We start from the raw sequence: 24721 nt of genomic DNA on the forward strand, positions 1-24721 counted from the left end.
GTTCCACACATTCTTATATTTCTTCATGTTTAATCAAAAACGTATCTATCTGTATGACTCACAGTTAAAGTTGCAAATAGTACATGAAATATCAAAAATTGAATTTGTATTCAACACTGTGCCTATTAATGAAACACCTTAAAATCATAATTAAGAATTTTATAATAATGTATTAAAGTTTGTAATTCATAACAGTAATATTTATAATTTATTTATTTAATTTCAGGTAAGTTCCAGATCATTTGATATTCATTTGCCATTGCGGTGAGTAATATTTTATAAGAAAATAAAGCAGTAAGTTTCGGCGGTTAATTAAATGATGAAAAACATTTACTTAGTTATAATATTTCGATTTTAACTTAACGCTTTAAATTACATGAAAGAATTATTTTCTCTAAATTCTTTTTATAAGATTCATTTCTTTATTAATTTTTAATGACGTTTTGCTACTTTGTTAACTATACTTCTTGTCCTGTATTTACAATCTTCTTTAATCCGTTGATGTCGCTTGAGACCTCGGCTGGCCCAATGGAGAAGGGGAAGATAAATTTATAAGGCGCCACACACTAATTACGAAGTGAAAGATTGTAATATTCAGATAAATAACAAACCATACACAACAATAAATGACGTGCATAAAGAGATTATTAATTGTAAAACGATTTAAATAAAAAAATCGGTTTATTTAGGTTTATAGAACAATATCAAATAGACACGATAGTTTCATTTTCGGCAAATTACATGTACATAATCATGATAGATCTTAATATTAATTTGCCATCGCCCACCGAACCAATTCATGGTTTACAAGGAACTATAATGGATGTTCAAAATACCTTTATTCAAACATTAATATCTTCCGTCATAAATCTTATTTAATTTCTAATTATCTACATAATAATTCTAATGATTGTGCTGTTTGTTGAAACTAAAACAGACCAATCCATTAAATTTCGAAACTGGACAATAATTGATCAAAAAGGTGATAACCATGTAAAGTTGTGATGGCTAAGAAATCTCTGAACGTGAAAGTAGAAAACTTCCCCAAGATTAACAACGTGCGTAACGAGTGTATCCATACAAGTATTCAATTTGGTGAAGAAAAACTGCATATTTTTCTTGTTTACATCCATGCTAACTGCGCTATTGACGACACAATTTTTATTAAAGCGTCACTATACCCGAATACTATCATTATTGGTGATTTCAACCATAACATTTTAAAACGCAACCATATTAACAACTTTCTGTCTCAATCAGGATTCCAAAGAATTCATACGTCGCCCACATTTATTATGGAACGTAATTGTACGACTCCAGATTTATTTCTATGCTCACCTAAGATGTTCCCTCTCATATATGATGTTGAAACGAGTTGTGACCTTGGTTCCGACCACCTAGGGATTGATTTGGGAATATATTCCCAATCGAACGTTTCAGTTAACCCCACCATCAAATATAATTTCAACGCTTGCGACATGAAAGAAGTAATATTTCCGATACCATTCATACCACGGACGAAGACATAGCCCTGATACAGGTTGGTTATCTTGAAAATGTTTTGAATTTTTAGAGGATGATGAATTTAATCGAGTCAAGTTTCAGGAGGCGGAGCACTGGTATGATGACTATCGTCAAAGTTCATTTGAAACTACCGAAGATATACGTATAAGCGAAGAAGAATAATGGCAAGTGATAGCATAAAGTAAAATCTCGGCACCGGGATATGACAACATTTCTAAAAAAATGATTATACAGTTAGATGAAAAGGTGCACGATTACATTATTGATATAAAGAGAACAAAATTTTTCTTTGCTATATTTCGAAACTAATTGTTTCTTCTACAGGCAAAAACTGTGAACAAATGTATCAAAATTAACACTTAAACTATCAATGGCTTACATAAAAAGGAAGAAACTTACAGGTTAGTTGATAAACGGCACAATTGCAGAACATTTCAATGGTCCACCAAGAAACATAGCATCATTAAAACCCACAAAAGGGTGATTCAAATTAATAAATTAAAATTAGGACACTTAAAATACAAACTAAAATAACTGACGTTACAAAAGTAAAAATCTTATGATGACTGAACATGGCGAAGAAACCAGTTTTTAAAAATATTTTTATTTTTATTTTTAGAGACTGCGCGATAGACAAAATCACAACAATACTGTCGAAAAACATATTTTATATATATGTATATCTTTCTTTTTATATTTTTATTTAAAAAATTAATGAATTACTAACGTTGGTGTTGTCCCTCAATACTCTTTCCCTTCTCCCCTTTTCCCAATGAAATAAATACGAGTAAAAAATACTTAAATTATTTGTATCTCTTTTAAAATTGACCGTATTATCAGTGATATTAATGTGGTACATTTCCAAAAATAATCTACCGTAATAATTAGGATCACCATTAACTATCGACACATTATCAAAATCAAAAGTATGGTTAAAGTTTATTCTATGACTGGCCAAAGCACAGTGAGTTTTTTTCGTTTTAAAATCACTCCTATGTGAACTAATCCTGTTTTTTAGCCATTGACGGGTGACACCAATGTAACAACCATTACACTCATTATAATTGACACGATAGATGATATTAGATTTGTACATCACGGGATCTTTATCTTTGATGCTACTATAACAAGAACCTATCCACTATTTTTCTATCAGGTGGTAGATGCGGTCCAATTATTTTTTTAATTTTATCAGACATCTTTGGGATTTTCATAATTTTACTAAATTTAGATTGTCTGGTAGGTGGTATATCAAAAATACTGTTAACAGTTGGTTGAGAGATGTTATTGGAAGAAGAGAAAAGAATCTTGTTAACTAAGTGCTTAGGAAAACTGTTGCCAATAAAAATCCTTTTTAGCTTTAACAGTGCGTTGTATTGAAACCTGTCATCACAAATTCTTAGTACTCTATTCTTCATACCACGTAAGGTATTAATTTTATGGTTAAATGAATGTGAGGAGAAATAGTTTATGTAACGTACCGAATATGTCGGTTTGGTGTACCAATCACAAATCACAGAATTATTCTCACGTATGACTCTACAATCGATTATTGATATACACAATTTCCAAGTATTTTTTTCCACCTGAATGGAAAACGGAGTAGTGATTTATCTTCCTAAAAAAGGAGAAAACCTAAAGTCTCCGAGTGGCTACAGACTGATAACACTTCTACCCGTTATTGGAAAGAATTTCGAAACAATATTAAAGAGTAAGTTGTTGGTTCATGTTGATTGGCACATTCCGTCTCATCAATTTGGTTTTAAATCGAAAATATCTACTATTTACCCACAATCAATATTAACATCCAACATTTCTACGTGTAAATTTAAAAACGGCAAAACAGCAATTCTTTGTCTGGACGTCAAAAAAGCGTTTGATTCGGTATGGCACAAGGGCTTGTTATACAAACTGACAAAAATGAATGTCCGCTCTGGTTGAAGATTTCTTACTCAATCGCTCTTTATGTGTAAGAGTAAATGGTACAACCTCCAACGTATTCTACCCAAAACAGGGGGTTCCACAAGGTTCTCCTCTTTCGCCTACGCTATTCAATGTTTTTGTGGATGTCTGTTACATCCACCAATTCAGCTTACATGCTAAAAATATGCGGACGATATAGCTTTAGTGAGGCACGATACAACCTTGAAAAGAGCAGTGGATGGCCTTCAAATATTGACGAAGAAAGCCGAAAGATGGTTAAAAAATCTTCAAAATTCACATAAACCCTCGAAAATCGCAATTACTTCTACCATTCCATAGATTATCTGAAAATTCTCCGAATATCAGGATAACTAATACTTTGGTACATCCAACGAATTCTTGCATTAAATTATTGTTTAATTAAAAAATTTGACATCCACACGAAAAAGGTTAAAATGAAAGTCAAAGAAAGTGCAAAGCAATTTAGATGTCTCACTTACAAAAATACTGGGATAAATTTTAAATGTACGATGCATATTTATAAAACAATTTGCAGATCAATTCTTGATTATGGAGCTCCCATCTTCCTCAATATCAGCAAAAAGGCGACATTGCATCTAGAAGTAGCAGAAAGATCAATAATTAGAATAATATCCAAAGTTCGAAACCTCAGAAATCCGCTATTCAACCCTTCTAACAATCTCCTTTATGAAAAATTCCAAATTATTCCCATTACTCACCGAATATCTCTCCTCGCACAAAATGCCTACAAAAATGTGTCCTCAAACCCTTCTCCTCTTTTCCAATCCACAAATTTTGACACTATTTACAAAAAAATCGTGGATTCCTAAAAAATGACTAATCAGTGTATGGGCTGAATTTGTCCTATGGTTTTCAGACCTGCAACAAAGACAATTTTGCTTGTTGATTATTACATAATCATTATCTGCACCCAGTAAACAAATGCACGATTATCCATGCCCACATTGCTTCAAATCTTGTGTTATTTATACTTTATTGGACATTAAGTAGTTTATGAGTATGCCCAATTTCTTTTAAACATATTGTAATAGACAAATCAGAGTTTTCTGTCATACTTACAGCTACAGCGACTATTTTTGATCGAAATCTTATTGAACGAGCACGAGATTAAATTTTCACATAAGTAATTTATCTAAGACGTTTGAATTTATTGATGATCGGCGTTGGTCGTGGTGAATATCGTTTATTTTACCGAATCTTTTGTGACAGATATAAAGATAAAATAATTTCTAATAAAACTATAAAAATATAAAAGACGTCAAATTAGAACCAATACATTATTAAATTAAGACTATATCACAGTCGACAAAATAATATAACACTGTACTGATAAATAATAGGTAAGAAATAAAACATTGAATTTCCCAACCAATCTTATATTATACTATTTCAGTTTCGGTTTTCAATATTCTGTAGCTCCTACATGGTCATTACCTAGCGCTATTGCTCCCAATATTAATTTAAATTTTCGTGAACCTAAATGTATTGCAAAACTTAGCAAGTTTTACTTGGACGGAGTAGCTCTTATCTTTCTTTTTATTCATTTTTGGCATTAACGACGTTCTCAAATTTACGATCACTAAAATGGTGACCTTAAAACACCACTCCTTCCACCAATGAAACGACAGTATTCAATTAATATAATATACATGATAGCTTCGTTTACATTTTAGTGAGAAAGTATTGTAATCGTGCAAATTCAACCTCGAGGTTTTGATTTATTCCTATTTATATCCAAATAGGAATATACGTCAGATGAGTGTAGGACACTCTAGTTACTTAAAGATGAATAAAGATGAACATTTTGTGAATGTTTCATAGTTTTTACTTCATTATTTAGTATTTTATCATTTCGTCAATTTTAAACATGCTAGGTAATGTATAAGGTTTGTATGACGAGCCTAGTTAGGCAAGGTTGTAGGTAACTTTTTTTAACTTTTTGTTAATCGTCTGTTAATTAATTAACGACTCATGTTAATCGTCTTAAATCACTAATTGAGTCTGCTATCCTATATCAAATCTTTCCTCTTTGATTATAAGATCAAGACAATTTTCCAATTTTTACTGGTGATATTTTGGATTGCTTCAAATAAAATTTTTTTCTTCTTTTTCCATCGTTCTACGCATGGTAGTATGGCCCTGCCTATTTTCGGATGTAGATCTTTAACAGATTCTAGTATGTACAGCACACAGTAATCAGGTTATTTTGTAAACGTCGCTCCTTTCAACAGAGCAAACCCGATTTCTTTAATGTTACAAAAAAAATACGGATTACAGAAACGCCAACGCATTTTCATTGGGTTGATCTATATACAGCTTTATGTTTTATGAACAACTCTATCTGTGGTAGTGAGATTAGATAGTAACTACATCGTTTATCATCACGACAGAAGTTCTACTGCTTCTGCTAATTGTGAAGGATGTGGTTTTCTTTTTGTCTCTTTCTATAGCTGAGTGTGCATTATGTATTTCTCTGTTAACTACAGTACGTGCACGGCCGTCTTCTTCGTCTTCCTGGACACTGCTGCTATTGTCATGGATATTGACTACACCTGTAACCATCTTTTTCCTGTTCGTTTAGTCATTCTTGTACATTTTATATGATCATATATTTCTCACCCGCAAACTGTCAGACTTTATAAAAATCAGTAGTTTCGATATTTTCATAACTTTACAAGACTTTGAAGGACATTCATTATAGATTTTGAACTATTCTTCAAGTACGTCAGCACCATTTCTTTTCCCAATAGATATTTAAGCCATAGATATTAATTTTGTTTCATTTGAGTAAACTAAAAGTTTAAGTTTAAATTAAAGCTAACGAACATAAGATGATGTTGAAGTCTTATAACTGTTAAGGCAGGTTTCAAAGGAAGTAGGAAGGAACTAAATGGCAGAAAAGTTAAAAAAAGAAAAGCCATAGTGCGCTCTGTAGGCTGTAACGTATTTATGAATTATTGAATTATGAATTGTTAAGAATTTTCATACTTTTGAACAATTGTTTTTCTCGGAAGATAAAATTCTTAGGATAAAAAAGTTATTGAGTTGGTTACATGTTGTAGACGTCACGACTTATTATACAAACAACTTGCTGAAAAATATTTGCAAACTTATAAAATCTGGAAAGAATATAAACGAAAGAAAAGGAGATGATCGAATCAGGAATAAGTCAGCAGAAAAGAAGAACAAGATGAGAGAAGATGAGATTCTAGTAGACTGCTAGATAGTCTGCTAGAATCTACTTGCACAGTGAATTAAATCAAAACAAACATAGAACATTTATAACAAAACAGCTTCTCCAGAACTCCAAGATCAGATCATGTTTCAATGTATCTTTTCGAAATTTAACGTGGTATTTAAATGTACTGCATGTAATACATGCAGCCTTTGTTCCTGACTACCATTTCAAACAATAAATGCAAAAATCGCAGAGATATGGGGTCAATTAATGCATCAAAGTAGAGTACATAAAATGACAGCAAAAAGCTTTTACGATCTCCAAAAACACCCATCATCAAGTCTATAATACCATAACCTCTGTAAATAAATTTCTACCCTCAAAGTTGTTTCGATCTTCAGACTAAAAGGCATTACTTTCACTGCTGGATAGAAAACTAAACTGGATCTTTCGGGTGGATGTAAATGGATCAGGATAGAATTGACTCACGATACATAAGCCAAAATATACGCAAACGCCACACAAAATAATAAAATAAATAAAAGAGGTGTTCCCCAGAGAGACACTATTTTGTCAGAACTCTTCACCTTAGCACTCGAAAACATCTTCAAGTCACTATCATGGGAAACCAAAAACATTAAAATCGATGGGGACCTATTTAAACCATCTACGCTTTATTGACAATATCGTCATTATGACCACTGGTATCCAAGAACTATAAGACATGCTAACAAAACTAAATACAACAACTAGAGGAGTGGGGCTACAGATGAACTTTAGCAAAATATAAATTGTCTGCAACAGCAGCAAAATATCAGCATAGACAACAAATTGGTGAAAAGTGTTGAAGAATATATTTAGGACATGCTATCAGGATACAGACAGCTGAAATAAAGCGCAGAATACAACTTACACGAAGACATGCCAATAAATCTGCGTAACATATACGATTTATGCGTACTAACAGTCAAAGGTGATATAAAGAACTAAAAAGCTTGCTAAAATAAGGTTATCAGACGGAGTACTTGCGTCATGGAGATAATAGTACGAATCGCAGAGCTAATGTAGCAATGGTTATCACCCATGGACAACGAGGGTGACGTGAATAACCAAGAATAACAAAACGATGGACGGGTAGATCCTCAATAAGATGCATAGACGATATAAAGAGAAGCAGGAAAAGATTTACACATATGAAGAAAGCCTTCATTCAGGAGTGGACAACTGATGGCTGAAGAACAATAAGTTAAGGAAAATAGCGAGATCAAAGTAACAGTAAAAGAGCAGACTTACCTCAATTTAAAGTAAAGTACAGAATGGCATTTCAGTGTTTCTTATATAAATTTTTTAATTTCATCAATTTCCTCTTTAAAGAAGCAAAAACTATTTCCCGTTATCTGACTCATTAACTACTAGGAAATGCTCCCACACCAGATGTTGAAATAGATTCACTCCCACCATCTCTCTTTCTTCTTCATCGTCGTTTTCCTTTCGTTTCAATATGTCAAAAATTAATCATCGTCTTGAACAAAAATTAATTTCACGTGGACGTTGTTCCGTCATCTGCCACGTTATCGTCTTTCTATCTGGCCAGCTTCCAGTCTTGACTTTAACTCGACCGCAATTAAAATTATTGCGAGACTCGCGCACGTAGAAACCTAGTAAGAAAAAAGAACCAAACCAAATAGAAAAAAAAGCCTCAACCGCGTGTGTACCGTGTGTTTGCAATCTGATCATCTCTTCAACAGCAGGAGAAGAGATATATTGCGTCGAGGTTGCGCGTATAGGAAGCCAACTCTTATAGTTGTTGTTGGGCGTTGAAAACGTGGGAAACCAGCGATTAATCTGTTTGCCGCATCGTTCGTTCTATGTATAAGGCCAAAGCCCGGTAGTTGACAGAGCTTTTTTTTCTCTTGCAGTTTTATTTTTTAAACGATTTCAATCTGAACGTTGCTCGATGGGCGTGTAAATTGCACTTCTCGGTTTACCAACGCGGAAATGAGAATGAATATGTAGATTTCAATTAGCGATTTACAAGTTTAAACTATAAGCAAAAACTATATTTAATATCAACAACGCATTTAATTATTTCATCTACGAAATTGTTTTAATCCGTTACACATCTATTCAAATTGAAACGTAAAAGTATTATACAAGAAGACATGACATACCGTAGCACTTCCTGTTTAATTAAATTGGTTGTAGGAACATTCTTAACAACGAGTTGGCGATGTAGACATCGAAGTTCTTCAGCTACCGAGTGACCATTGAGTGCGGTATTTATAATAGTTAAGTAATTTCCTGAATCGTAATACTATAATAAGTCTAATAGAATCGTTACTCGTATGGTGTAAAAGGAACTGATCGTAAATTATTTTTGCATCGGCGGCGATTGATTATTTTATATTATACCTCGTCGGATGATGTAAGAACTTCATTTTACCGTTTCCGCCATTAAATTTCACGCCGGATAATAAATTTGACTTCCAGGGATGTTTTTAGCGGTTTTACCAGATAGAACCCGTTTTTATGCATGTATGTGCATACATTAGAAACTATTAATCAACTTGTTTTCCAAGCGGTTTTTGTAACTGAATTAGATTTATTTATGATTCTCATCCGCTTCAAATTTCTTTTTCACTTTATTGATTTATTAAAAGATTCATTCTTCTCTTATACGTAATACTACAATTGAAAACGAAATTTATTCTACATTCTCGAATATTATAACGGCAAGCAGATAATATAAATGCTAATCGCCATCGCAGATGTTCTCCTAAATACATTTACTTTCAGTTTTAAACTGCAACATCAGAAAATGAAAGGAAACATTTTTACATTTTTGTCCCAATTTTTCTGACTCCCAATTAGATAACATTCACTTTTCGAATTTCTCTCGATGTTTATGCAGCTGTAAATAAAAGTGTGAAAGGGCAATATTGTTAACAATAAAATTGGCTACAATTTTCACACTAGAACTTTTTTTTCCAAAACGTTCCAAACCCCTTGCTCTACCAACAATGAAATGTAAAACCAAGATTTCATCTAAATTTCATGATCTTGAATTTTTCTCGACATTTATGTATCTGAGAGCAATATTGTTAAAAATAAAATTTGTTACAACTTTTATACCAAAACTTTTCCTCTAGAATGTTCCACATTCCAGCTCTAGCAACAACAATATGTAAAACCATGATTTCATCTAAATTTCACCTTCTTGAATATTTCTCGATATATATGCATCCGAGAGCAAAACTGTAAGAGAGCAATATTGTTATGAATAAAATTTGCTACAACTTTTATACCTAAACTTTTTTTCTAAAATGTCCCGAATCCCGTGCTCTACCAACAACAAAATGTAAAACCACAATTTCATCTAAATTTCACCTTGAATTTTTCTCGATATTAATGCATCTGAGAGCGAAAGTATTAGAGAGCAATATTGTTAAGAATAAAATTTGCTACAACTTTTATACCAAAACTTTTTTTCTAGAGTGATCCACTTCCCGTGCTCTAGCAATAACAATATGTAAAATCACGATTTCATCTAAATTTCACCTTCTTGAATTTTTTTCGATATTTATGCATCCGAGAGCAAAACTATAAGAGAGCAATATTGTTATGAATAAAATTTGCTACAACTTTTATACCAAAACTTTTTTTATAAAATGTCCCGAATCCCGTGCTCTACCAACAACAAAATGTAAAACCACAATTTCATCTAAATTTCACCTTCTTGAATTTTTCTCGATATTTATGCATCTGAGAACAAAAGTATTAGAGAGCAATATTGTTAAGAATAAAATTTGCTACAACTTTTATACCAAAACTTTTTTTCTAGACTGATCCACTTCCCGTGCTCTAGCAATAACAATATGTAAAATCACGATTTCATCTAAATTTCACCTTCTTGAATTTTTTTCGATATTTATGCATCTGAGAGCAAAAGTATAAGAGAGCAATATTGTTAAGAACAAAATTTGCTACAACAATTTGTACCAAAACATTTTTTCTAAAATGTTCCGCATCCCGTGCTCTAGCAACAACAATAAAAAAACTACGATTTCATCAAAATTTCACCTTCTTGAGTTTTTCTCGATATTTATGCATCCGAGAGCAAAACTGTAAGAGAGCAATATTGTTATGAATAAAATTTGCTACAACTTTTATACCAAAACTTTTTTTCTAGAGTGATCCACTTCCCGTGCTCTAGCAATAACAATATGTAAAATCACGATTTCATCTAAATTTCACCTTCTTGAATTTTTTTCGATATTTATTTATCTGAGAGCAAAAGTATAAGAGAGCAATATTGTTAAGAACAAAATTTGCTACAACAATTTGTTCCAAATTTTTTTTTCTAAAATGTTCCGCATCCCGTGCTCTACCAACAACAATAAAAAAACTACGATTTCATCAAAATTTCACCTTCTTGAGTTTTTCTCGATATTTATGCATCCGAGAGCAAAACTGTAAGAGAGCAATATTGTTATGAATAAAATTTGCTACAACTTTTATACCAAAACTTTTTTTCTAGAGTGATCCACTTCCCGTGCTCTAGCAATAACAATATGTAAAATCACGATTTCATCTAAATTTCACCTTCTTGAATTTTTTTCGATATTTATTTATCTGAGAGCAAAAGTATAAGAGAGCAATATTGTTAAGAACAAAATTTGCTACAACAATTTGTTCCAAATTTTTTTTTCTAAAATGTTCCGCATCCCGTGCTCTACCAACAACAATAAAAAAACTACGATTTCATCAAAATTTCACCTTCTTGAGTTTTTCTCGATATTTATGCATCCGAGAGCAAAACTGTAAGAGAGCAATATTGTTATGAATAAAATTTGCTACAACTTTTATACCAAAACTTTTTTTCTAGAGTGATCCACTTCCCGTGCTCTAGCAATAACAATATGTAAAATCACGATTTCATCTAAATTTCACCTTCTTGAATTTTTTTCGATATTTATTTATCTGAGAGCAAAAGTATAAGAGAGCAATATTGTTAAGAACAAAATTTGCTACAACAATTTGTACCAAAACTTTTTTTCTAAAATGTTCCGCATCCCGTGCTCTAGCAACAACAATAAAAAAACTACGATTTCATCAAAATTTCACCTTCTTGAGTTTTTCTCGATATTTATGCATCCGAGAGCAAAACTGTAAGAGAGCAATGTTAACTATTTAAACACACTCCTCTGAATGGCTAAACAACTCTTTATTATCCAACGGTTACACTTAATCCAACGGTTTTTTAAACTACTCTACTCTAAACCTTATGACTACATATGTGCCAGTTTTTAAATATACACACCACAAGAACCTCCCCACGCCATCTATCGTACAAAAACCGCACCACACATAAAAGAACGCTAACACTCGGCCACCCTGATGTTAATCGCGCACCCGCGCGATGTTATACTTCATAATCATTTAAATATGTGGGTTTTCTTCGTATTCGTCGAGTTGTAGATTCCTCTCCGATTTCTATCTTTGAAGCACTGCGACAAGGCGGATCGTCTTGCTCCTTCTCACTCTCATCTGAGGGTGATTCTTCCTCGGTTTCATCATCCGACTCCTCATGATTTTGGTATATTTTTAATTGCGATACATGGGCAGTTGTGGCAAACTTTCGCTGGTCTTCTACGTCCAAGGTTGCCACTCGATATGTGTCGCTTGGCAGTACGGCGATCACTTCTAACGGCCCTCGGTACTTATCTTGTAGCTTTGTCGGTTCGCCATCTCCCGGCTTCGCGACACGCTTCATAAATACTATGTCACCAACGTTAAATTTTAAACCTGAATATCTTTTTCGGTCATATCGTTCTTTATATCGAATTTGTTCTTTTTCGATCACATCGCGCACTTCACGTTGTACAGTTTCAGATGGTATCCACTCGTTCTGCGCGTCTTTAGCTAATGTTTTTAATTTAGCGGATCCAAATTTTGGCAAATACCCGTAAAGTACTTCGTACGGCGTCTTACCAGTGGTTTTGTTTACCGCAAGATTTAAATTCTGCTCTATTTGAATTAGATTCGTATCCCATCGGTCCTCTTCTTCTTTTTCAGTCATTAAACACGGAATTAATGTTCGGTTTACTCGTTCCACTTGACCGTTCGCACTTGGCCATTGAGACGAATTTAGCGTTTGTTTAATACCACACTCCGTCATGAATTTCCGAAAATTGTCCGATGTAAAACTTGTTCCCCGGTCACAGATAATTTGATCTGGAATCCCGAATTGATCAATGAACTTTTTCAATACACGAATTGTCGAAACAGTCTTTGTATCACGAACCGCATACAACTTAACAAACTTAGTCAACGCGTCCACGACCACCAGTATGTGTACATTTCCCTTCTTGCTACGAATTAATGGTCCTAGGTGATCAATGTGAATGCGTCCAAACGGACGCTGAGATACAGGTATTGGATGTAGTTCTCCCGGTTTCTTCCCACTTGGAATCTTTGATAACAAACATTCAACACAAGCTCGAATATGACGTTTCACGTATGATCTCATGCCTCCAAACCAATAATACTTTTGAATGCTCGCCATCGTTCTATCCACTCCGAAATGTCCTTGTCCATCATGGTGTTGTACCACAATACTTTTCCGGACACTTTTCGGTACAACGTAGAGTTTTCTCTCTATTTTTCCCACCTTCACGTTTCGTACTAATCTAGAGTTATCAATCTCATACAATTTTACTTCTTCTTCTTCTTGTCGTATACGTTTAGGCTTTTTAAGAAGTTCAATTATTCTTTTCAGTTTCGGATCACTGTATTGTATCAATAAAACATAATCTTCTCGACTCAAAACATTAAGTACGTCCAGTCTATCATAAATATCTATCAGTGTTTCTGATGCTTTTTCAACCGGCGCCCTTGAGAGTGCGTCCACATGCGACATTCTTTCACCAGGTCGATATTTGAGCTCAAGGTCGTACTCCTGAAGCAACCCAAACCAACGGGCAATTTGTGGATCTTGACTCTTTTTCACGTTAAGGTATACAATCGCTTGGCAATCGGTAAACACCGTAAAAGGAATACCAATCAATAGATTACGCAATCTATCCACGCAAACCACCACCGCCATTAACTCCAATTTAGTAGAATGGTATTTTTGCTCCACTTCAGAGGTCTTACGGCTTACGTAATAGATCGGATGTAGCTTTCCGTCCTCTTGCTCTTGAAGAAGAACTCCAGCCAGACCAAGTGCACTGGCGTCGGTGTGTAATTCTGTTCGATTTGCATTTACTCTGTACAGCTTTAGGACTGGTTCACTAATTAACGCCTGTTTCAAATCACAAAATGACTTCTCCTGTTCATCATTCCACTGAAAAACAGTACTTTTCTTTGTCAAATCACTCAGCGGTCTTGCTCTCACTGAATAATTGTTCACAAAACGACGGAAGAACGACGTAAGCCCCAGAAACCTACGGACATCGTGTACACTGATGGGACGAGGAAATTCCTTTACCGCCTTTACTTTGTTTTCACTAGGTCGTAATCCCTCACTGGACAGGATGAATCCCAAATACTCCACTCTTTTCCTACCAAATTCACATTTCGATATTTTCAACGTTAACCCCGCTCCCCGAAGTTTATCAAACACTAATTTCAATCTCTCAAACATCTGTTCCCAATCGTACGCAGGTATGATTATGTCGTCTAAGTACGACATCGCCACTCGATTTCGCAGCGGTCCCAACACTTTATTCATCAATCGGGAAAACTCGTACGGTCCGTTCGTCAAACCAAATATCATTCGTTCGAACTGACCAGTACAATCCGGTGTGATAAACGCAGTTTTCGGTTTTGCTGCTTCACTAAGGGGTAGTTGCAGATAGCCCTGTGCCAGATCCAACGTCGTAAATAATTTGGCATTCTGTAAATTTTCTAAATGTTCGTCCAAACTGGCTATCGGAAAGTTTTTCTTTATCGTCTGTTGGTTCAACCTCCGATAATCCACCACTAGACGCGGTTCACCCGTTTTCTTTTTAACTAATAAGACCGGACTCGCGTAAGGAGAATCGGTCTCCGTCACGATTCCATTTATTTTCCATTCATTTACAATATCTGCGATAGTTTTCCTCTCGTCAATGTTTGCGCGATATGGTTTCGATCTTACCGGCACCCCCGAATCGTCAATATCCACAGTAATCGCATTTGTGCATCCTAGTTCCGACACATTCAACGCAAAACAGTCACGATATTCGTTGCACAAATCCACCAATTTGTCAATCACTTCGTCCTTTGTTTCACTGTCTACCCGGAGCATATCCACTGTTATGGGTTCCTTCGACGGTATTTGTTCCGAAATAGTGTTTATATCACGCACAATCCCAACCACGTCGTCCTTCATAAATTGTTTCGGATTCTCACTTTTGTTTTTCATTGGTACAAGTACATCAATGTTCGCTACCTTTGCTTTGATTAGCTGCATTGAATTGTTAGACACAATAACGTCCTCAGCAGCCACCACACATTCGCGTCGCGATCGATCAAGTTCGCTGATTTCACTAAACGGCAACGAATCATCCCAACCAAACACGAGACTGTCTTTAATTCGAGCGTAAGCTAACTCCGGAGCTTCCGTAAAAGATCGACCAATTATCACCGGCACGGATTGAGCGTTCTCTGGAACCACAAAAATGTCCACGTTATTTACGAACACTTCGTCCACCATTACCCGTGCGATTATCTTCTCGCTGCACTTTACTGGTTTTCCCTCTCCGAATCCCGTAAGCTCAATATTTGTTTTCTGCCGATTTTTCTCAGCAACCAAGTGAGCTTGAATTGTACAAACGGCGCTCCCTGGATCGACTAAGGCCACATACTTTTTCTCGTTCAATAGGATTCGCTTAAAGTACTTTTCAATACCGCTATTGTATGTCGTTGTTGTATCTTCTATTACACGAACATCCCTTCTATCACTATCTTCTTTTCTCCATCTGCAATCTTTACGTTGATGCCCTGGTTTGTTGCACAAAAAGCATACTGCTTCTCGTTTTAGACATTGTGATGCCATATGTCCCAACCCTCCACATCGGAAACATTTTATACCTTCTGACTTGTTTCTACGTTGATCTTGCTCACCTTCGTTTTCCCCTACGCTTTTCCGCAACATTGTACCTTGTGATTTTGTATTTTTATTTCCTGTGGTTGATTCTCTTTTTTCGTGAACTTCCTTTCTCTTTTCAATTAATCGTTCACTATTTACGATATCCTGGTACAATTCATCTAAATCGCCGTAAGACTTAACGCATAAATTACCGGCAATCACTCTCGAATAAAGACCTCGTAAGATCTCCTCTTTTATCTCGTTATTGTTTAATTGTAATGCTCTGCATAATTTATATTTATCATGATAATACGACATCACGGACTCGTTTTGTTTTTGAATTCGTTTTCGCATACGGTCCCATTTTTCTCCCGTACTAGTAGTTTCGATGAACGTTTTCTCAAATTTTACCCTGAAGTCATCCCAATTTCGGATATCGCTGCTTCGTGCGTTATACCAATCGCGTGCAGGTCCTACGAGATGGTTTCTCGCCGTTTCGATTTTAATACATTCCGGCCACTTATACATCGAAGCACTATTTTCGATACCTTGTATCCATTCTGCGGCGCACAACAAATCAACATCTCCATCGAACGTTGAAATGGTTTTGTTTAAGTCAGGCATTATTTGGAATTGCTCTGGTTTACTACTTGCAAGTTCGGCTTTTCTGGTATTAGTCTCGGCTCGCATTTCTCGCAAACATTCGGTCAGTGCGATCAACACGTTCTGCATATTTCCGCCGTCTATTCCAGTTGAATTTTCCGCCATGGTCGATGTTCCTGCTTCGTTTAAATTGAAACAAAAGCCCCCTGTTTCTGCTTTATTCGGTTCGGTGTTGTTTGACGGCAACTCACTATGTGGATCACTCATAAGTCCAGTATAATCTTAGACGTGGAATCTGTCCAGCGAAAATCACTTCACGGTAGATCCAGACGTTTGGGCACTTCACTTCACAGTAGGTCCAGACTTTTGGGCACTTCACAGTAGATCCAGACTTTTGTGCACTTAACTTCACAGTAGGTCCAGACTTTTGTGCACTTAACTTCACAGTAGGTCCAGACTTTTGTGCACTTCACTTCACAGTAGGTCCAGACTTTTGGGCACTTCACAGTAGATCCAGACTTTTGGGCACTTCACAGTAGGTCCAGATTTTTTGGGCACTTCACAGTAGGTCCAGACTTTTGGGCACTTCACAGTAGATCCAGACTTTTGTACACTTCACAGTAGAACTTATCCCTATCCCACTTCTGATATGTTAACTATTTAAACACACTCCTCTGAATGGCTAAACAACTCTTTATTATCCAACGGTTACACTTAATCCAACGGTTTTTTAAACTACTCTACTCTAAACCTTATGACTACATATGTGCCAGTTTTTAAATATACACACCACAAGAACCTCCCCACGCCATCTATCGTACAAAAACCGCACCACACATAAAAGAACGCTAACAGCAATATTGTTATGAATAAAATTTGCTACAACTTTTATACCAAAACTTTTTTTCTAGAGTGATCCACTTCCCGTGCTCTAGCAATAACAATATGTAAAATCACGATTTCATCTAAATTTCACCTTCTTGAATTTTTTTCGATATTTATGCATCTGAGAGCAAAAGTATAAGAGAGCAATATTGTTAAGAACAAAATTTGCTACAACAATTTGTACCAAAACTTTTTTTCTAAAATGTTCCGCATCCCGTGCTCTAGCAACAACAATAAAAAAACTACGATTTCATCAAAATTTCACCTTCTTGAGTTTTTCTCGATATTTATGCATCCGAGAGCAAAACTGTAAGAGAGCAATATTGTTATGAATAAAATTTGCTACAACTTTTATACCAAAACTTTTTTTCTAGAGTGATCCACTTCCCGTGCTCTAGCAATAACAATATGTAAAATCACGATTTCATCTAAATTTCACCTTCTTGAATTTTTTTCGATATTTATTTATCTGAGAGCAAATGTATAAGAGAGCAATATTGTTAAGAACAAAATTTGCTACAACAATTTGTACCAAATCTTTTTTGCTAAAATGTTCCGCATCCCGTGCTCTAGCAACAACAATAAAAAAACTACGATTTCATCAAAATTTCACCTTCTTGAGTTTTTCTCGATATTTATGCATCCGAGAGCAAAACTGTAAGAGAGCAATATTGTTATGAATAAAATTTGCTACAACTTTTATACCAAAACTTTTTTCTAAAATGTCCCGAATCCTGTGCTCTACCAACAACAAAATGTAAAACCACAATTTCATCTAAATTTCACCTTCTTGAATTTTTCTCGATATTTATGCATCCGAGAGCAAAACTGTAAGAAAGCAATATTGTTAAGAATAAAATTAGCTTCAACTTTTATTCCAAAACTTTTTTTCTAAAATGTCCCGAATCCCGTGTTCTACCAACAGCAAACTGTAAAACCACGATTTCATCTAAATTTGACGATCTTGAATTTTTCTCGATATTAATGCATCTGAGAGCAAAAGTATTAGAGAGCAATATTGTTAAGAATAAAATTTGCTACAACTTTTATACTAAAACTTTTTTTCTAAAATGTCCCGAATCCCGTGCTCTACTAACAACAAAATGTAAAACCACAATTTATTCTAAATTTCACCTTCTTGAGTTTTTCTCGATATTTATGTATCCGAGAGCAAAACTGTAAGAGAGCAATATTGTTAAGAATAAAATTTGCTACAACTTTTATACCAAAACTTTTTTCTAAAATATCCCAAATCCCGTGTTCTACCAACAACAAAATGTAAAACCACAATTTCATCTAAATTTCACCTGCCTGAATGTTTCTTGATATTTATGCATCTGAGAGCAAAAGTATAAGAGGGCAATATTAATAATAATAATGACTTTATTTCACCCAACCATTTACATTTCTAAATAAAGAATTACGGAGACAGTACTTAATGTATACAAAAATATTAATCCAACATTACAGAAATTAAAAAACATCTAGGTGAAAAGGCGAAGTTCAGAACGCACGGGTTCTGCTCAAACTTAACCTAAATTAACAATAATACCACATGAACAAACCAACGCAAGAAAGCGGTAAAGCAAAAAACTACTCTATTGCATAATACTTAAAAAAAATAATAAGAATTTAACACTCCATCATCACGATTCAAGTGAAAGCATCCAATGTCGCCCGTGTAGACCAATACCATATAGAAATATAAGAATAGAGTCCAATAGAACATGATTTTTTTTTATAAAAAACTGAATTGAAACATGCTGGAGAGGATGAGTTAAATCACTGTTGGTTCTGCTGCAAGCGTAGAGATAAGAACATCGACCTCCGAAACCGGGAGAAAATTTGCCAGCAACAAAATGTAAAACCACAATTTCATCTAAATTTCACCTTCTTGAATTTTTCTCGATGTTTATGCATCTGAGAGCGAAAGTATAAGAGAGTAATATTGTTAAAAATAAAATTTGTTGCAACTTTTATGCCAAAACTTTTCTTCTAGAATGTTCCACATTCCGTGCTCTAGCAACAACAATATATAAAACCGTGATTTCATCTAAATTTCACCCTCATGAAATTTTCTCGATATTTATGCATCTGTGAGCAAAAGTATAAGAGAGTAATATTGTTTAAAATAAAATTTGCTACAACTTTTATACCAAAACTTTTCTTGTAGAATGTTCCGCATTCCGTGCTCTAGCAACAACAATATGTAAAACCATGATTTCATCTAAATTTCACCTTCTTGAATTTTTCTCTATATTTATGCATCCGAGAGCAAAACTGTAAGAGATCAATATTGTTATGAATAAAATTTGCTACAAAAATTTTATACCAAAACTTTTTTTTTTAAATGTCCCGAATCCCGTGCTCTACCAACAACAAAATTTAAAACTACGATTTCATCTAAATTTCACCTTCTTTAATTTTTCTCGATATTTATGCATCTGAGAGCAAAACTGTAAGAGAGCAATATTGTTAAAAATAAAATTTGCTAGACTTTTATACCAAAACTTTTTTTCTAAAATGTTCCGCATACCGTGCTCTACCAACAACAATATGTAAAACCACAATTTCAGCTAATTTTCACCTTGTCGATTTTTTCTCGGTTGTCCCGCCCTTAGATTAACTAACTCATTTTTTTTTTATTGTGACACTTTCGGTCGTTCATACCCAAGGTTTATAAGAAAGAATTAAGATATGTTTGTGGTTTCAATGGAAGAAACTATGGCAAATCCAATGACGTAAAGATCTCGATTCTCGAGTACATCGTTTAGGAATTATAATCACCTAAAAAAGGTAATTTTTGTCTACCTTCGCAATATTTTGGACATTTTAGCAGAATTCAAAAAAGACTTCGAATCAGGCATATCCACTTTCGTGTTGGCCAATGATTTATCCTTTGAATAAGATATTATTCATTAAAATCGGTTGAGAGGTTCTCTTGTTATACATAAAATACTATTCATGTAAAATCCTAACTAATTGGGATAATTTCGCTTTGGTTACTTTCATCTATAACAACTACAACAACTATTTTCTTGTTCCCTACTTTATTATTTCGTAATTGATGGTATAACTTTAACAATAATCTGTTAAAAAATCCCGATTAAAATTCATGCAATTATTCAATTTTAACATCTAGAAGTTGTCTTTTGCAATCCTCTGGAACTAATCGTTAATAGACTGTGGAAAAGATCGTTTGGTAATTTGGGAAAATGGTATTCGCGTCAAATTGTTAAGAAATTACAACAACAGCTTTGATCCGTCGAGACCAGCACCACAATGGTAATCGAGTTATAATTGCTTTTCTGGTTGGTCTTCATTTAAAAGCGGCAATGAAAGGTTGAAGAACATTGAATAAACTACACGAGTAAAAGGCGGTCAACTAAAACGTTATGGCCTAAGGCTTTTGCAATAAGATCCGAGTTTTGCGGGCATATATATGGCTCGTTTTGGCCTGCAATTGCGGTTGATCACCGATAATGATGATGAACTTAAACTACTGGTAACTAATTTCAAATTTAGCGTTGAAAAGTAATTTGATAAGGTTTAATTACTTTTTAGTTTACGAAATTGATAATTTTTTTGTGGTGGAATATTCTTAAAAAATGAATCGATATAATTTCCTGGATATAATTCCTCAGGGCCATCATGACATTCTTTTATAACAACCATATGTGCATTTTATTATGCCTTTTTTCAACCAATTAGCACATAGTCGAGATGGTTTTCATTCACTGTCGCTTAAAGAATTCCATCTTCAGATATGAAGAGGGATACCAAAAAGAAACATATTAATTTTTTATTTAAGATTCGTTTCATTTTTTTTTAATTGTTTTAAAATACATACATAAATACGTATATCATATTTATACTCAAAAATAATTTAGAATCTTCTAAAAATAATTTTAATTAATGTAGACTCAGTCTTACTCTGTTAGAAACTCACCCGGTTATAACCGTAACCTAGAACTCATTCCAACTTGTTTTAAAACATTTTACAGATTTTCTTCCATTGCACGATGTAGACTGTGAGTTAAAGTATGTCACGGGAGAAAAACATATTTAAAGGATGGATGAAACGTTAAGCTCCATTAATTCCCGCAGATTAGAATCTGGAGTTCTTGTAGTTTCTCTATCAGAAATAAGATAACAACGAAAAAAGAAAAAATAAATAGTGGTTGTTTGCGAATATCATCTGATTTGATGATTCATTTTTCAATCGGTTGCTAAAATTACTTCTTTGTACTGTATGGCTGCGAAGATTGTCATTAAAGTTCAAAAGGTTGTAGCCAAGGTCGGTTACTGCCGAGGCTCTTCCAACGCGATCGTTAACAATAAACAGTGACAGTGACTTTTAAGGGTTGAAATCTTTTATTTAAGAACCCGACGATATATTTCGCTCAAATCCTGATATCATAACGAAACCTAAATTATCCTCTGGAATATTTCTCTTTCATTAAAGTATCCAGGTAGCCTTAAAATGCTTTGATAGGCTTGGGAATACTTTGAAAATACTTAAAAATAAAGCCTGGGTACGCTTGAAAATGTTTTTTAATGAAAAAAAATCTTAATACATACAAAAATTCGTAAATCTCAGGAAAACCTTGATTATCCTCTGTAATACGTTTCGTTTCAAAAAATAATGAGTGATACATCTCAAATAAATACTTAGAAGTTCTGAAACATTTTGGAAATCCTTGGAAATTTTCTGGAAACCTTTCATTTGCATAAAATAATCTTGATATATTCCGAATAAATCAAGCAAAGCTTAGCAATCTCTTGATAACCTTATAAACTGCCTATTTAGGTCTATAAGTCCAGAGGCTTGGGAATACTTTGAAGATACCAAAAAATGCCTGGGTACGCTTGAAAATGGTTTTTAATGAAAAAAAACTTTATACATCCCACTCAAATCAGGAAAACCTTGATTATCCTCTGAAATACTTTTCTCTTCACTAAATAATGAGTGATATATCTCAAATAAATTCTTAGAAGTTCTGAAACATTTTGGAAATCCTTGGAAATTTTCTGGAAACCTTTCATTTGCATAAAATAATCTTGATATATTCCGAATAAATCAAGCAAAGTTTAGCAATTTCTTGATAACCTTGTAAACTCCCTTTTTAGATATATAAATACAAAGGCTTAGGATACTTTGAAAATACTTAAAAATACCTGGGTACGCTTGAAAATGTTTTTTAATGAAAATAAATCTTAATACATCCCATACAAATCCGGAAATCTCAGGAAAATCTTGATTATCCTCTGAAATACTTTTCTCTTCACTAAATAATGAGTGATACATCCCAAATAAATTCTTAGAAGTTCTGAAACATTTTGGAAATCCTTGGAAATTTTCTGGAAACCTTTCCTTTGCATCAAATAATCTTGATATATTCCAAATAAATAAAGCAAAGCTCAGCAACCTCGTGATAACTTTGTTAGATCTTGTTCCCTTTTTAGATCTATAAATACAGAAGCTTGGAAATACTTTGAAAATACTTAAAAATGCCTGGGTACGGTTGAAAATGTTTTTTAATGAAAAAAAATTTAATACATCCCATACAAATCCGGAAATATCAGGAAAACCTTGATTATGCTCTAAAATACTTTTCTCTTCACTAAATAATGAGTCATTTTAAATAAATCCTTACAAGTTCTGAAACATCTTAGGAAATCCTTGGAAATTTTCTGGAAACCTTTCCTTTGCATCAAATAATCTTGATATATTCCAAATAAATAAAGCAAAGCTCAGCAACCTCGTGATAACCTTGTTAGATCTTGTTCCCTTTTTAGATCTATAAATACAAAGACTTGGAAATACTTTGAAAATATTTAAAAATGCCTGGGTACGGTTGAAAATGTTTTTTAATGAAAAAAAGTTTAATACATCCCATACAAATCTGGAAATCTCAGGAAAACCTTGATTATGCTCTGAAATACTTTTCTCTTCACTAAATAATGAGTGATACATCCCAAATAAATTCTTAGAAGTTCTGAAACATTTTGGAAATCCTTGGAAATTTTCTGGAAACCTTTCCTTTGCATCAAATAATCTTGATATATTCCAAATAAATAAAGCAAAGCTCAGCAACCTCGTGATAACCTTGTTAGATCTTGTTCCCTATTTTAGATCTATAAATACAGAGGCTTGGTAATACTTTGAAAATACTTAAAAATGCCTGGGTACGGTTGAAAATGTTTTTTAATGAAAAAAAATTTAATACATCCCATACAAATCCGGAAATATCAGGAAAACCTTGATTATGCTCTAAAATACTTTTCTCTTCACTAAATAATGAGTCATTTCAAATAAATCCTTACAAGTTCTAAAACATCTTAGGAAATCCTTGAAATTTTTCTGGTAACCCTTTATATGCATAAAATAATATTGATATATTTCAAATAAATCAAGCAAAGCTTAGCGATGTCTTGATAACCTTGTAAACCCCTTTTTTAGATCTATAAATACAGAGGCTTGGGAATACTTTGAAAATACTTAAAAATGCCTGGGTACGCTTGAAACTGTTTTTTAATGAAAAAATAATCTTAATACATCCCACACAAATCCGGAAATCTTAGGAGAACCTTGATTGTCCTCTGAAACACTTTTCTCTTCACTAAATAATGAGTGATACATCTCAAATAAATCCTTGGAAGTTCTGAAACATCTTAAGAAATCCTTGGAAATTTTCTGGAAACCTTCCATTTGTATAAAATAGTCTTGATATATTCCAAATAATTCAACCAAAGCTTAGCAATCTCTTAATAATCTTGTAAACTCCCTTTTTAGATCTATAAATACAGAGGCTTGACAATACTTTGAAAATACTTAAAAATGTCTGGGTACGCTTAAAAATGCTTTTTAATGAAAAAATATGTTAATACATCTCATACAAATCCGGAAATCTCAGGAAAACTTTGATTATCATCTGAAGTACTTTTTTCTTCAGTAAATAACAAGTGATACATTTCAAATAAATCCTTAGAAGTTCTGAAACATCTTAGGAAATCCTTGGAATAATTTTGGTAACCTTTCATTTGCCTAAAAGAATCTTGATATATTTCAAATAAACCAAGCAAAGCTTAACAATCACTTGATAACCTTGTAAACTGCCTTTTTAGATCTACAAATACAGGAACTTGGGAATACTTTGAGAATACTTAAAAATACCTGAGTGCGCTAGAAAATGTTTTTTAACGAAAATAAATCTTAATACATCCCATACAAATCCGGAAATCTCAGGAAAACCTTGATTACCCTCTGAAATACTTTTCTCTTCACCAAATAACGAATGATACATTTCAAATAAATCCTTAGAAATTCTGAAACATCTTGGAAATCCTTGGAAATTTTCTGGAAACCTTCCATTTGCATAAAATAATCTTGATTTATTATAATAAATGCTAAGCAAAACTTAGCAATGTCTTGATAACCTTGTAAAATCCCTTTTTAGATCTATAAATACAGAGGCTTGGGAATACTTTGA

The 24721-nt window shown here is 33.7% G+C and overlaps 1 protein-coding gene and 1 long non-coding RNA gene across 5 annotated transcripts in view; both read left to right on the plus strand.

Annotated features, from left to right (window-relative positions):
* LOC111413189 (GTP-Rho-binding protein rhophilin) overlaps nucleotides 1-24721 on the plus strand; it is a 112568-nt gene that overhangs the window by 36119 nt on the left and 51728 nt on the right. The window lies entirely within an intron of this gene.
* On the plus strand, nucleotides 271-2888 carry LOC111423397 (uncharacterized). Of its 3 annotated transcripts, none has more exons than XR_011640898.1 (3): nucleotides 271-1540; nucleotides 1606-2488; nucleotides 2543-2888. It is a non-coding gene; the product is annotated as an uncharacterized lncRNA (long non-coding RNA). The 3 variants fall into 3 exon arrangements; XR_011640899.1 differs by having other exon boundaries at nucleotides 1606-1770; nucleotides 1849-2888; XR_002707467.2 differs by having other exon boundaries at nucleotides 1606-2888.

Source organism: Onthophagus taurus, chromosome 7, assembly GCF_036711975.1.
Source record: "Onthophagus taurus isolate NC chromosome 7, IU_Otau_3.0, whole genome shotgun sequence".
Taxonomy (NCBI): domain Eukaryota; kingdom Metazoa; phylum Arthropoda; class Insecta; order Coleoptera; family Scarabaeidae; genus Onthophagus; species Onthophagus taurus.